This window comes from Scomber scombrus, chromosome 3 (genome assembly GCF_963691925.1).
Source record: "Scomber scombrus chromosome 3, fScoSco1.1, whole genome shotgun sequence".
NCBI lineage: Eukaryota > Metazoa > Chordata > Actinopteri > Scombriformes > Scombridae > Scomber > Scomber scombrus.
The window spans coordinates 3,174,194-3,189,034 of NC_084972.1; the positions used below are offsets into that span (position 1 = coordinate 3,174,194).

At 41.8% G+C, this 14,841-nt stretch overlaps 1 protein-coding gene across 3 annotated transcripts in view; it reads left to right on the top strand.

Moving 5' to 3' along the window:
• setd5 (SET domain containing 5) overlaps positions 1 to 14,841 on the top strand; it is a 38,552-nt gene that overhangs the window by 1,179 nt on the left and 22,532 nt on the right. The gene's annotated exons all lie outside the window — the stretch shown is intronic.

Here is a 14,841-nt window from a genome sequence, read left to right on the forward strand (position 1 = left end):
TAATATGTAAAGTTGTTTTGTTAGAACCTAAAAAAAAAACAATTACTTGTATTGTTATCATGACAGCAATTAGTTAATGGTTGTTCTGGGATTATGAAACTGTCGAATATTCTCAAAGTTATCCATCATACTGCTTGCTATTTGCTCATTATTGTCGGCTGGTGTTAGCTAAGCAACCAGCTGCTGTGTGTTGGTTAGCGTTAGCACACAGCCATAGGCAACAAATGCTACACTAGCCTTTGAAGCTAACTTTTTGGATGTTTTCCAGTTGATTGTGTCCTTGTTTTGAACCACTACTTCACCATCAGGACACTTTAAAACCTTACGCCATGTACACACCTGAAGGGTAACTCATTAGCGCAGTGGATATTTATGAATAATACGGTGTTGTGCATCATGGGTGCTGTTTGGCTACATCATGTTAGTGCCATTTGTCGTTGGCAACAGTCCTAACTTCTCTCAGGCGTGTGAATCAAGCTGGAAGCTCGGCTGTGTCTTCACTATTTGTGCTTTATGTTGTTTTGTTTTTTTCCCTTCTTCCTCCTGCGTGTGGGATCCAGCAATCAGAAAGGCAGATCTGTTGTTAGTGACTTGCTGTTCTTCACCTCCCCCCACCTACCAACCCCCAGCCTCGGTGGCGGTTAAGAGAAATGGGTGGTATTTTTTAGAGGGGAGCTCTTGTTTCCTTTTTTAGCCTCCATTTTTTATTTCAACGTGTGAATAAGTGCGAGTGGCAGCCGGAATGGAGCGATCACAAGTTTCAACCAAGTTGGACACCTCGTAGTTATGTGTGTTTTAAAGCAAAAAAACACAATTACCAGATTTGATCATTATTACATTTTCTCTATTCTGAGATTAATTTTTAATCTTCACCTCATGAGGTTCAGGGGATCAAAGTCTGGTCACAGTATACAGATATGCCTTGTCATTTTCACACCATAGTTTATCATCATTTTCAGGTAAAATGCAAAGCACCGTGAGAGCTATGCTAGCGGCTAACACAGTTGACATGTGATGTAGAGAAATGTATGATTGTTTAAATAGCGCCTTCCCCTCTTGTTTTGTAGTGTTCATTTGGAGCTCGTGTTTTTCCGAGCACAAATGGCTGCCCTAGCCGTCGCCGGAGTGGCTTTGCTCCGCTCAGCTGCACCACGTAGGTTCGCATTGTGCTGCGGCCAGAGTCCGGAGCAGTGGACACACACACATACATACATACATACATACATACATACATACATACATACATACATACATACATACATACATACATACATACATACATACATACATACAGAGAGAGAAAGGACATCTTAGATTACTCCATCGGACATGGTTAGGTCAATTAATGTGCCACCGGATGTGCGACTCTCTCCGCAGTGATATTTGTGTCTGACGTGTCGTAAATTCAACTGGTCATGTCACCCTTTCTTTCATAGTGGGGAAAAAAACAATTGTATTGAAGAAATTAGATTGAGCTTTAAATATCACCGAAGGACAAATGTGGTGTGTTGAGAATCTTTATCAGTCATGTGTATATGTTTGTTGGCCGGCTCTGTATTTGCTCTGTAAGTACTGTGCTCACTAACATTTCAACCAGTCAGAATATGCACACGCACACACACACAGCTCTGAGATTGGAAAACATGTGCTAGAGAGGGCCTGTTTTTTTTTTTTTCTTCTTCTTCCTTCTCCTGAGCAGTTGTCGACCTTGCTTCATGAGTACAAAGATTACACCCGTGCCCTGCTGGGGGTGTTCAACCCCTTGCCAAGTATTCAGATTGATCTGGATGCCTGTTGGAAAGCAAGATTGCAGTGTGCCGAGCCTTGTTTTCATTGGTCGCGACTGACATTCTCCGAATATGTTTCACATCTTTTAATAGACCGTGTGGGCTGCGACATGCAAACCTGGCCACTCAGAACCAGTGGAAATACGACACACACCCAGCAAACCCCCCCAACAGCCCCCCCCTTCTGACCTGACCCTCCTTGTTATCTTGAACAAACACCGCTCTCACTAACAGAGACAAAGACATGTACACAGCCGAGGAAAAAAGAAACACAAGGAGAATTTGGGACACAGGCTAAAGAAAAATGAAATAAAAAACAACACAGTGTTGTGGCTTCTTAACTTGGACCTGCCACCCTGGGAAAGCTAAGAATGTACACGCCTGGCTTGCTGCTCTGCCGCCATGTTTTTTTCTTTTTTTTCTCCCGAGCAGTTTCAGATTATGTTTTACAGTCAGATACATGTACTGTACCAGGGGTGTTGAGTTACAACCAATGCTGATTGAGGGCTAACACGGCACAGCACTGTACTTTTGTGTGTGTGTGTGTGTGTGTGTGTGTGTGTGTGTGTGTGTGTGTGTGTGTGTGTGTGTGTGTGTGTGTGTGTGTGTGTGTGTGTGTGTGTGTGTGTGTGTGTGTGTGTGTGTGTGTGTGTGTAGATCTGTCTTCAGGATGTGGACCCTTCTTTCCCAATATGGGCCTCCTGAAACTTTGTAGATCTGAGGAATGTGCAGACATGCAAGGTTAGCCTGGCCCAGTTTTCTGTTTACTAAGGAAATGTAGTCCCGTCTCTAGCGTTCAACATTCACAGCGGTTACAAACCAAAGATATGTAACTGCTGGCTGACGCGCCCATCCAAATCACAGAAGAAGCCCCTCGTTGTATTCTGGACTAGCCTGACTTTTAAACCTCCTGTTTTATATATATATATGTGTGTGTGTGTGCGTGCTTGTACAAAAGGGAGTGAAGCAGGATGTTGGCCCGTTTCCAAAAGAGGAAGACAGGATTCTGTCTCGGTGCAGACTGTCAGAGACGAGAGAGAGAGAAGGATAGAGGGAGCAGGGGGTGTTTGCTGTGAGGAATAGGAAGAAGGGAGGGGGGGGGGTTAGCTGGCCATTTGCATGCCCATGACACTCTGTATCATTACACGGAGGGCAGGTGTAGCTATTGATATGTTAATGAGGATTCATGAGTGTTGTGTCTGTGTGACCCGAGTCAACTGAGCCAGTGTTGTGGGTCTGAATCCACACCTGTATGGAAACACACAACACTGCATTTTATCAGTGTTTAATAAATCACTCTTTACTTATTTCCCAGAGACAAATCCACCCAAGTCATGAGTGTGGAAAAATATCAGGATGTTCCCCCACATATATATATATTTATCTTTATTTCTTATCATATAAAAAGTACTTATTTTCCCCATGATCTCATTATATTGTGTCACTTGTTTTCCCTGTTTCCTGTGTTGTAATAGATACCTTCTGCCTCTCATTTTTTTTTTCTTCATTTTTTGGGTACAGATATAGCAGCAGTCCATTCACATCTCTCCCCCCCCCCCCCCCCCCCCCCCCCCCCGTGTGCTCTCGCCGTCTTGCACAACGCAGGGTTAAAAACAAAGTCGCTGTGACGCCTGCCTCATCGCGCCGTTCCTATTGGGCGCAGGAGCTCTGGAGCTGCTCCAATGGAGAGCAGCCTTTTTTTTCTTCTTTTTTTTCCCTCCCTGGGCGCTGGGGGAGCAGTGTTGCAGAGGGCTGCGCGGGTCGATTCTGTTATGTGCCGAAGAGCAATGCTTCTTGGGAGAATAATGGAGGAGGAGGGGGAAAAAAAAAACAAGGCTGAAAGGGGGTGAGGCAGGCAGGCAATCTACGTAATCATCTCTCTCGCTCGCTCGCTCTCTCTCTCTGCTCTCTCTCTACTGTTCTTGTTTTATTGCACCCTTACATTTTTGTCCTTCATTTCCTTTTCTTTCTCTTTCACCGTTGCACCACCCGTCTCGCTCTCTCATGATACTTGGCCGAGGAGAAAACTCACCAATATTCACAATTTCTGTCTTTCCACCTTTTTTTTTTTACCAGCAGCCATTTCTTTTTAACTTCACCACATTAACCCTCCTCTTCTCTCTTTCCTTTCCCACCATTTTCCCCTCTTCATCCTGTTGCTCTGTTTTTCTTTTAATGTAACTAAAGGAAGCCTAATAGAATCGATTAAAATAGCCAAATGCTCTGTGTGTGTGTGTGTGTGGGGGGGTGAAACCAAAATTGCAAAATCTGACAAGCACATTTTCCAAGTGTGTTTGCTCAGAGGGTGTTGTCAGAGAGAGAGAGAGAGAGAGAGAGAGAGAGAGAGAGCAAATAAGGAGCAGCAGCAGCAGAAAAAGAAGAAAGGCAACCAGGAGAGCTTTTGCACCAAAGTCAGGCCACTTGACACCAACCTGCTCGCAGCTGCCCTGTTTTGTAATGCACCGCGGCAACGCCAAAAAACAAAAGGGCTAAGCGAGCGGGCCGGTGCCAGGTTTTTCCTGTTAACAAGCGCCTCGCTCTGTCACCTTGAGCAAACGGTTCCTGTTGGGAAGAGTGAGGCGGGAGAGTGTGTTTTGTCTTTCTCCACAGCACATTGAGTCACGCTTTCAAAAACAGGTTTGTGCTTAAAAATAGAGAGAGAGAGAGAACACCCCCTCTGAACCCTGTGAACTGAGATTTGTCACACCCACAAACACATTTCTCTCACTATCTGTCCTCAAGACGTTTTTAGCTTCGGTCGCGTTAATTCACGACTTCTCAACAGAGCAGGACACTTCAAAAAGGCCTACAGCAGTTCAAAATGGCTGCCCCCTTCTTTGGAGTGACACATTGTAATCTCTGCGAGGTCTCTCATACATGTTGTGTGCTGCGAGCGTGGTCGCGAGGTTGGGGAGGTGGAGCCTGGGCAAGCCCTCGCGTCGCTCTGTGGGTTAAAAAGGAGCGTCGGAGGCCCAAAATAAAATTTTAAAAAATAGAGGAAATGGAAATGTCATGTAAATGTGTTTGTCATGCAGTGTGAGATCACATGGTGAGAGACGAGAGAGACAGAGGGTGTCTCTGCTTTGTGGTATGCCAGAGGGAGTGTGAGCTTATCTAATAAGATAAGAATAAGATTTTCTCCCTTCTTCTTCTTTTTACTGCCCCTGTGCTAGCCTGCTATGTTTAGGAGAAGGGAATTGTGCTGTAATATGTTGTAAAAAATGTTTCACTTCCTTTTTGAGGTGTCAGCTGTCTCTGTGAGATATTTACGATAGGAGTTAATTAATGCCATAGTAGAAGAAGGGGAAAAAGGAACATGAGAAAAAGGTAGCCCAAACTGTTTTTGTTTTGTTTAGTTTTTTTAGGTGACTGATCCTCAAACAGACAGTGGCCGGGCTTGTTTGCCCCTGAAACAGATGATTGATTTTGTGTCATGTCGGCCCTGCTGTCGACCGCTCTCTCTCTCTATCTCTCTCTCTCCCTCCACCACCACCCCTCTTATAGCACCCACTTGGCCTTTGTTCTCCATTGTCTGACCCCCCTCCTACCCCCCACCCCATACCCCTCGGTCTGGTCCCGGTCCATTCAGGCAGCTGGACATTGTTGTGTTAATGGCCGGGCCACAACGCCGCGCTCGCTCCCAGGACGCTCTGACCACCACTCAGCAGCACCACAAACAGCCACACCGCCTCTGCTAGAGCTGAGGCATGTATATATAAATATAAACCCAGCCACGGGCCTCTTTGAAATCTAATGTATGTTTCTATCTGCGGTGCCAGATGTTTGCATCGTCCCCCCCAGCACACACACACACACACACACACGTCTTCTAGCATATGCACACACTAAGTTGTTTCTATTTGTATGCAGTTGCCTCAGTCTGATCACAGTTTGCGCCAGGAGTGTTTTCAGCTGCGTGTGTGTGTGTGTGTCTGTGTGTGTGTCTGTCTGTGTGTGTCTGTGTGTGCGCGCGCAGCCATATCTGTTTCAGAGGCAGCTCCCGTGCTTTGTAATTATGGTTGAGGCCTGTGATCGCTCCGCCTGTAGTGAGAAACGGTTTGTCCCGAGCAGCTGAACGCAACATCCCATAATTAGTTTTAATTGAGGCCGATCCAGAGAGTTTTAAAAGAAGACAACACCACAGTTTGGATTAGATAGTGAAAGGCATGTTGTTATAGCACTGTGTTTTTGCTGTGTGGGTGCTCGTAATAGCACTTGTTGTTATTTTTTTCGCTCTCCTTGGTTGTGCTTAAGCTGTCACCATGGTGATGGAGGGAGGGCATGGTGGATGTACATATTAAAAGTGTATATTAACAGTGTAGATATATACACACCTGGACTATGGACAATTTCCTTCATTAGCGCTCTATTAACTTGATAGTGTACTGTATGTTTTACAGTTATTACATATGACTAGAGCTTATTATTGGACTGTTTTAAAATAATGTTAATAGATTAAAATGTCTGCATTTGACTGTAAGAACCTCCACAGGCAGGGTGCAGCAGGGCTGGGTATCAGTACTGTATTTAAATAACTCAGTACCAAGTAATATCAAAACTTCTCCAGTCCAACAGCACCTGCTTTCAGTCATTTCTGTAACCACAACTAGAAAAAAAAAAACCTACTTGTGTGGCTTACTAGCAGCCAATCACTGCAAGCCTTATTCGAGTGAATGAAACATGTGATCGGCCCACTATTGCAGCAGCTACACCCACTCCAGTCGGTGGTGATAATACCTGATTGTACAGTTTTGTATAGTTATTTAATTTATATTTCAATTATTTGAAGTAGAGTCCCACTGATACTACATTATTGGGATATTAGATTATCTTACATACACACAGTATACACAGAACAGTTTTTGCAATCATCCCTCAAAGGTGCTTGTTACAAACATATGTAATGGAGGCATATTTTATAGTTTGACAATAATGTTTATTGCACAAAATGACTTCAGTGCACTTGTCAACTTCATTAAGATTTTAATCATTATAATTAACCATAAATAAAAAAAACAATAACAAAACATTTACGTATATATTAAAATTTAATTAAAAAAAAATAATAGCACATATCAGACACCATATACACCCATACCAATCATATCAGTGACAGGCCGATATTGTCTGACTGATATATGGGTCGGGCTGTAATTACTTTGAACTGAAGGCTTCCGGTCACAGGATGGATACTAAATGCAGTAGGAAAAAAAGGTATTAAATAAAGTGTTAGTATCAGTATCACTTTGATGGTACTGTTACTGGTATTGTTATCATCATTTTTAAACTAAACCCAGCCCTGGTGTGCACAGATGGCGCTTTCCCACCACACAGTTCCAGCACGACTCGCCTCGGTACGGTTCCGGAACGACCTTTTCCATTACAAAAAAGTACCTACTCAACGTGGGCGGGGTCGTCATAGCACAGCTCTGCGAAACTGCCGTGACTTCGTTTTATACGCGTGTACTTGCTGCTGTATGAGGCTTTTTGTCACACATTAAGCAAGAAAATTGAGCCGTGTATAGCTGTAACGCTGCTGCCGGTATTTAAAAATGCCGGGTTTGATTCTTGTGTGGGACGGCTCATGACGCTTCCAGCGACAACTCTTCTGACCAATCAGTGGCCGGCAGTCTGGTGACGTCACATTTAGTATCGGCTTGGCTCACTTGGAACCTCACCAGAGCAGGTACTAAAAAAGTATCAGGTACCAGGTACTATCCCTAGTGGAAACGCAAAAAAAACCGAGGCGAGGCGAATCGTGCTGGAACTGTGTAGTGGAAAAGCGCCATTAGTACACCAGTCTTTTCACAGGCCATAGTCTCATGTCATAGTGGACAATGAAGCAACCCTGTCAGTTAGATTCAGAGGCTGTGTTCAGCACTGCAGACCTAAGCCTGATTCATGCTTCTGCGTCAGAAAGACGCCGTCGTTCCGACGCCGTCGTTGACCTTTCGAAGTTCTGCGTCGAATTAACGCGTTGCTCTGCAATTCACCGCTAGTGGGGGTGTGTGTGTGTTTTCAGAGGAGTCATATCCGTATCCTCGTTTATCTTCCGGTTACAGTAGCATGTTTTTTTTGTGTTGGTCACAGTAGCATGTAGCATTGCGCTATGTGCGCTAATAACAGAAAACACATACCTTTTGTTCATTATTAATAATGGCGGTGTTGCAGGAAGAAAGACCGGAAAAGTAACTGCCAGAGGAACTGACGTTTTGAGAGGACCAATCACAGCCCTTGCGGTCCGCGTTGCCGTGACGCGTAGTTAGGATTTTTTGGAGGTGCAGGTCAGGCTACGGCGTAGGGATCCGCGTCGACGCAGAGAGCTCTGCGTAGGTACGCCGTAGCTACGCTGTCGTTCCGACGCAGAAGCATAAATCAGGCTTAATATACCATACATACTAATTATTACAGCAAATTGAGTATGCAGTGTGTTCCAGCTGTGTAGTATATGGATTCTGTGTATTATGAGAAATGTTTGGATGTATAGCAGCATGGGGCAAGAGCTTACTGTATACACACAATGCATTGCCTCTCTTCAGACTGTACAATAGAGGAGATGAACAAGGATAAATGCTGTTGTAATTGTTGCTGTAGGATTGTTAATGTCATTTTATGAAGTTTGAATATTCTTTCAGGTAAAAATATCCACTTAGATTCCCAATATGTGTTATGTTATCCAAATAACAGCTGTTTGTAAATTTGCCACAGTATCTGACCTTTGTTTGATATACAGTCTATCTAGATATGACCTGTAGCATCGTTAGCATACATTAGCTTGTTTAAATCACGTGGATGTTGCTTTTTTCCCCACATTGACCAATCCATTTGGTTGTAGAGTAGGTAAACATTTTGACTTTTCATGTCTTGTCTTTCTTTTTTTTAACCAAATTATGGTGAGTACTATCAACAAGAGCATTGATAAGTATCAGTATAAATAAGCAGTATCAATATCATTATTGATAATATCCCAACAATATCTGTCTTTGGTGATTTACTGCTGGCTCTGATGTCTCTGCAGCATTTAGATATATGATAGAATTCCTTTTGGAAGATAAATGTTGAAATCTAATTTAAAGTGAAGCTTCATGTTTTTACTGGACAGAACAACAGTGTTGCCTTTTGAGGCTTTTTATGCACACGTCACTACATTTACATACATATACAAATGAACACATCAGTCTATATTAAATATATTTGTATTTTATTAATCACCAAATCCTCCACACACCTGCCTGACTGTAATGTGACAGAATCAACCCTAACCTTAACCCTCATTGATTGTAGCTACAATAATCATCCATAAAATGAAATAAAGTGTAATATAGACTAATGTGTTCATTTGAATACATGAACAGATCAAAATGTATCTAAATGTTGCAGAGATATCATCTCAGGATTCTGCCAGCAGCTGAGATGATTGGCTGCTCTCACCTGACCAGCAGCTTTTCACATGTCTGAAAACATCGGAGCAGATTTACAGTCAGCTGTTATTTGGATAAACTGAACACATGTTAATTGTTACTCTCACCTGAATCTCCAATATCACTGGCAGCTAACGGGATATGGATTCTAGGATACTTGGCTACTGGTAATGGCTTCATTCATTTGCCAGGCAGTATGTAGTATATACTTACTGAGTATATAGTAGGCAGTATGTAGTATATACTCTCTGTGTATGTGGTAGGCAGTATGTAGTATATACTCACTGTGTATGTAGTAGGCAGTATGTAGTATATACTCACTGCGTATGTAGTAGGCAGTATGTAGTAGGCAGTATGTAGTATATACTCACTGTATATGTAGTAGGCAGTATGTAGTATATACTCACTGCGTATGTAGTAGGCAGTATGTAGTAGGCAGTATGTAGTATATACTCTCTGTGTATGTAGTAGGTAGTATATACTCACTGTGTATGTGGTAGGCAGTATGTAGTATATACTCACTGTGTATGTGGTAGGCAGTATGTAGTATATACTCACTGTGTATGTAGTAGGCAGTATGTAGTATATACTCACTGTGTATGTGGTAGGCAGTATGTAGTATATACACACTGTGTATGTAGTACAGTATGCAGTATATACTCACTCTGTATGTGGTAGGCAGTATGTAGTATATACACACTGTGTATGTAGTACAGTATGCAGTATATACTCACTGTGTATGTGGTAGGCAGTATGTAGTATATACACACTGTATGTAGTATATACTAGGGCTGTCACTTTTTATTCGATATTCGTTTGGACATGACGTGAAAAAATCATATTCGAACTCTAAATAACCCATTCGGATTTCAAAATGTCACCCGTAGCGCATTGGGCCGTTTGTTTTTACTTTTTTGTTTGCCATCTCATCCAGCAGTAGGCGCTCTAAAAGTTTTGTAGGCTATAGTATGCGCCCTCTTGACCCATCTGTAAATTAAGCGAATTATATGTTTTGTTTGAAAATGGAAATGAAGAGACGCATAGTGGATAATTATGACCCCAAGTCATCTGAAAAGCAGTTTGTGGAAATATTTTGGATTCTACGCCGTGGATGGTACGGTCACAGTTAAAGATGAGGCTGTCTGTGTGTGTAAAATAATGTTAATTTGTCTGAGGCACTAATTTAGCAGTTTCTGGATCTGGGCAGTAGGTTTACTACATGAATATGATTTCAGCACATGAATTTATGAATGACCGCCTGAGAGACTACCGTGGCGCTTATAGAAGGCAGTCCTGTTCATACATTCATATTTATTGAAATGTTGTAACTTTTGTATATACTGAGCCCCGAAAATTACGCCTGAGAGCGGGAGGACGATAATAAAATAATACATTTATGTTTAGTACGTAAAGCTAGTGATAGTCTGGGCAGCACTGCTATACTATGAAACTTCACTTTACATTCAGACAAACATGTGGAACCTCAAATGAACAAATGATACACGGACCTTGAATCCGCATTACGGTGTTTGTTTTTTTTATGTATGTAGTATGTATTAGCAGGCAGTATGTAGTATATACTCGCTAATTATGTAATAGGCAGTTCCAAACACAGATTCTCTCTAACAGACATATCTCAGGGAAAATGAGGGAATAGCAGTTTGTCATTACTCTCCCTGAGGTCAGAAGCAGTCTGAGTTAGTCTAGCTTATCATCGATGGAGCCGACACTGGTGAGGAAGATTGACAGCAGAGCTGGATGACTTGGGTTAGACTTCCTCTACCATGGGCACCACTTTCCATGTCATTCTCCCGGGGTGATGCTGAAGTCTTGTGGCCTGGTGCCTTGAGCAAACAGAGGCAACACAGGTTCTCCAACATATCTTCATTCTGTTGTGGTAGGCATTTAAAAAATAATTGTAGTGATGACGGAAATGAGCTGAACCACATGGTTTGGCAGTAATGCTGTTATCATGATCACAATCCTTCATATGATGACTCAGGCTTGTAGTGAGAGGCCAAAGGTTTATGTATCTGTTTGTCTTTAACCAAGTCCAATTACTTGGACTTGGAATTCCTGAAATTGTGTGTGTCTTTTTGTAATGTGTGTGTTTGTTTTACCTATTTGCAGATGTGTTTGTATGTGTGTATGAAATAAGATCTACAATAAGCCAACGCTTTCTCCTCAGCCACATACCCCCGCCCGTTCGTCTTAAAGCCAGGCCCTATTGATTCGCCCGCTCTTCATCTTCAATTTCCTCCTGCTGGAGCTCACAGAGTGCAGCTCGACCTGCGCAGCACCGAGCAGCCGCACACATATATTCATATCCTGCCTTGTACAGCGAGCATGTGTGCGGGGGCAGAGTGAGGGGGCCTGCTGTAATCTCACTCCAATGATTGTGTTGTGGAGGTTTGGTGAAGCACAGGTGGACAAGTATGTACATGCTGTTCAAACTATGTGTGTCTGTATATGTCAATGGATATATATACATACATATATATATATATATATATATATATAAATGGAGGCCTTGAAGCCATATGTGGAAAAGGCATGACTGACACTCTCCTATCAGCCAACAGCAGTCAGTTGCAGTGCTGCCTAAATGTATAACACATGTATAAATATCTATTGTATGTGTGTTGGGGCGACTGATCATCCATTAATCCAGAGATTAGAGGTTAACACCTCAGTATATGAATGTGTGTGTGAATGGGTGAATGTGACATGTTGTGTAAGACTAGGAAGGCTGCTATATAAATGTAGTCCATTTTTACTTAGTCCAGCATTTATTTAATGCACAGTGGAGTTTTTCTGTGAAGTACACAAGGTCATATAGTCTTTAAATAAGCTTAGCCAACAAGCTATCCTCATTAATACAATGAAGAAGTTGCATAAAAGAAATAAACAGCTTATAGAGTTACTTATTCTACTTATGTAAATAGAGCTGAGTTCATATTTAAAATAACACTGTTACATGTTGTGTCTTCTGTTGAGCAGATGATGCTTTCATGCTGTTCAAAAGACAGTTCTCTGTATTAAAACAAACCTATATATGGAGATTTTAGTAGTTAATGGTTTTATAGTGAACATGAGGAAGGATGAGATCATGGAAATGCCCAAATGCACTGACAGTCAAGTCACTCTATTGTAGCCATTGATCTCTGGTGTATTTGTGCAGTACCCAACCCAAACATGTCATTATTGTTATGGTGTGTGTGTCAAAATGTAACTTGTATTAATGGAAAATGTTGTTAAGCAGAATTTTGAGCAGGCCATTCTCAGACCAGCAGTAAACAGAATGGTTTATTTATGGATGACTGTTGAGCGGCAGTACATGTAAATACCAGTATGCACACTGCACCATCTGGTTAGTAAGTTTCATCACATACATGCCAGTTCAAGAAGTTTCCAAGTTAGTGAAGTGGGAATGCTTCCAAAACAAACATGGCTAGTTTTAACCAAAGTGTGACACATGAATGAGCCAGCTTCTGTTCTGAAAGGTAAAGATGACCTCATGTTACTGTAAAGGAGAGGCTCAAAACTACCCGTCTAAATAGCCAGATGTTCAGTAATGTCATTGAGCCATTGATGGAAGTTAGTGAATGACAAACTGCCCGAGGTGTTTTTCCCCACCCGTGATCGTCTTTCCTTACTTTTAAGTTCCCTGATGTGCTCTGTGAGCTTCCAGTGAAAGACTGTACTCTATTCACTTCTGCATTCACTCCATCATTCACTCTTTCCTTCACTCCTGCATTCTCCCAAGAGGAACTTTAGCTAATTTGCTAGAGTGAATGTAAGCAAAGGGTGTGCGTGCACTAAATTTAAGTATTCAGCTATGTTAGACTTCCTCTGTATAATAATTCTTCATTGGATTGAGGTGTGGACATGGCCGCCACAGGACTTATACATTCCTGTAGAGCTCTGGCTGTGTTTTTTGGGGTGTTTTTTCTCTCTGCCTCCCAGGGCCTGCTGCAGAGAAACATCCCCACAGCATCATGCTGCCACAGCCACAGCCAGGCTTCATGGTGTGTTTCAGCTCATGTTTGCAGTTCTTGTAATAAATGACAAAGTGTTTGGAGAAATCTGATCTGATGATGTAAGAAGGCAGAGTAACTGACTGAGAGATATGAGGCTGTGAGGTAACATGTCCTGTTCAGTCATCAGTTTCCTGTTGAAACTTTTAAGAGCATGAAACCATGATATCATTCTTAAAAGTTAAACTGGCTGTTCACATGTTGCCATGGTTACTGACTATTCATCTGAAAACTGCCAGCACACCCTAGAGATTATCATTATTATTATTAAGCAATACAGCCAGACTCTAGTTTTGCTTTTTCTTCATCCCACAGTGTAATAAGTTGAGACACCACAGAGTTAATTCTACATTTAGGTCAACTTACAGACATTAGTTATTGCTCACTTAGTCTGTTACAGGTGTCATTTCTACATTACTCTGTGGTCAACTAGAATGTCACTGTTGCAATATGAGAATCACTCTTTTTCACTGAAGACCTGTGAATTGAGTTTAGTCACACCTATGAATCATTATGATCATTTTTGTCCCATCACTTACAGTGTTACACAGCTGTAATTTTTACATCTGTCATCTCAGGAGCAAAGTGATGCATTGCGGGGATTTTAGTCCAAGTAGTGTACACGCTGACTGTGTCAAAAATCATTCCCTATATACATTTACTATACAGTGCACTACATTTACTCTACACCATTTTATTTGAGTGTCTGAATGCTGAGTGAGTAAATATATGCACTATATTTTGCCCCCAAATATTCAAAAAAAAAGTAGTCTATGACCACTTTCTGCTAACAACACCACATATTAAAGCTCCACTTTTTTAAGATGTGAAAACTGCTGTAGTACAACACAACAGCTGATGCTGATGAAACCAAATGATGATGATTAGTTAGTATCTGAAATTAGTGTTTATTATATAGAGAGTAGTGAATAAGTGAATAAGGGAGTGATTCAGGGAACAGTCACTATTTTCACACTTATAGTTTAAACCGGGGATGTCCAGTCTATTCCATAAAGGGCCGTGTGGCTGCAGGAGCACACCAGGCTCCACTCATTGAATCAACTGACCTCAGTCTTCAGACAGCTGATTGGTTGAATAGTGTGCTGTTGATTGGTCAGAACAAAAAACCTGCAGGCACACGACCCGTTATGGAACAGTCTCGACATGCCTGGTTTGGGCACTTGAGTAACCTTTTAGAAAGAGGAATTGTGACAAAGGTGAGATGTGTTGTGAGTTTTTTCAATGGGTAACAGTAACAGTACAGTGAGTCAGCTATGGTTTATTCTATATTTGTACTTAAATTGAATTAGTTTGGAAATATGTCACATTGATCTAATTATATCCACTATGACGATTCAATGTTGCAAATCATTAAATCTGTAACAAGTCCAGGAATATGAGCATTTCTTACAGGCTGTGTGTGTGTGTGTCTATTTTAGTTCCCTCAGTGTGTTATTTAACACTTGCAAAACTCCCCTGCACTGAGCTGCATTCAGACGAGGTGTGGCGTTCTCTGTGTTCATGACTTTGAACTGATGCACATATGTTCTCATGTTAGGATTCATAGAAGGAGAACCATATATTGTAGTGTATTGT